Genomic DNA, 1,207 nt, shown 5'->3' with positions numbered 1-1,207 from the left:
TATTTTCCTACTGTATGGTTGCCACCGGAGAAGTCGTCAATTGCTTTTAAATCAATTTCTTCGCGAAAATTTTCGGCTATCATATTTCAACGAAAATATCCATTTTGGTCACTATCGAATGCAATTTAACAACGTTTTTGTGAGAGATCCTTACGTTAGAACAGAATAAAGGACTCTTTTCCCCGAAAGCGGATTGCAGAATGGATTTAAAGTGGATTCAGAAGAGATTTTGTCGTGACGTGTGTACGTACATGTGTATGTAACTCGCATAACTCAAAAACGAGTATCCTCCGAAAGTTGAAATTTTGTACAGAGGACTGCTATAACACGTAGTTGTGCACCTCCCTTTTTTGGTTGAAATAGGCAACACAAAAAGTATATATATATATATTAAGGTCTCTCTAATTCAAGTTGTCTTGCTATTATATATATATATATATAGTTTGATTTGGTTTATTTAATTACGGCAAAGCACACGAGGGCTATCTGCCTAACGGTAGGGATGCCTTCGTGGAGGATTTTCTAAGGGAAACTGGCTCGTATACACGTCACACATGAGGAAAACCACGAAAACGCCCATGCAGCCAGCCCGTTCGCGGGATTCGAGCCTCGGACCGAACTACCAGTGTTCAGCGATTTTACGGCTCGGCCGCTGGTGGGCCTATATATATATATATATATGTGTGTGTGTGTGTGTAATAATATGAGCACAAGGAAAATCCGGAGCAGTGTCGATGCGTGTTTAGATCCATATTGAAGAAGAAGAAGTTTGATTGCGTAGTATGCTAATGTGTTGACTTCGTAATTAAAACTTGGCAATCAAACGATTTTAATTCCATTTTTATTTCCAATTGATATTTATGGCCACAATCACTTGGCACTCTAGTCGTGCCTTTCCACAGAAGATTTACATTTTTGATATTGTTCAGATAAAAAGCAAGCCAGCAAAATTACATCTTAGCGCAGTAGAGAGCTAAAGATGTAGTGCGTAGTTATGCAAAATGGAAGCACGCGAAGACAAAAGTTTTGGTTTGTAGTTTGGTGATGGGTCAAGAGGCATCTGCATTAAGGTTTACGTAAGATCGCATGATTAATTTGAATGACACAGTTTAGACTTACAGCGCTATTTTTAGGACAGAGAGATGAAGTTCTCAAATGAAATAAAAAATAAAAGAGGTTATAGTGAATTAAATTTAGAAGTTTGCTT

The sequence above is a fragment of the Stegodyphus dumicola genome, chromosome 2, assembly GCF_044657685.1.
Source record: "Stegodyphus dumicola isolate Sdum_Otavi_A_Nest chromosome 2, ASM4465768v1".
Classification (NCBI taxonomy): Eukaryota; Metazoa; Arthropoda; class Arachnida; order Araneae; family Eresidae; genus Stegodyphus; species Stegodyphus dumicola.
The sequence above is the reverse complement of the archived record's forward strand: the minus strand, read 5'-3'. Positions refer to the sequence as shown.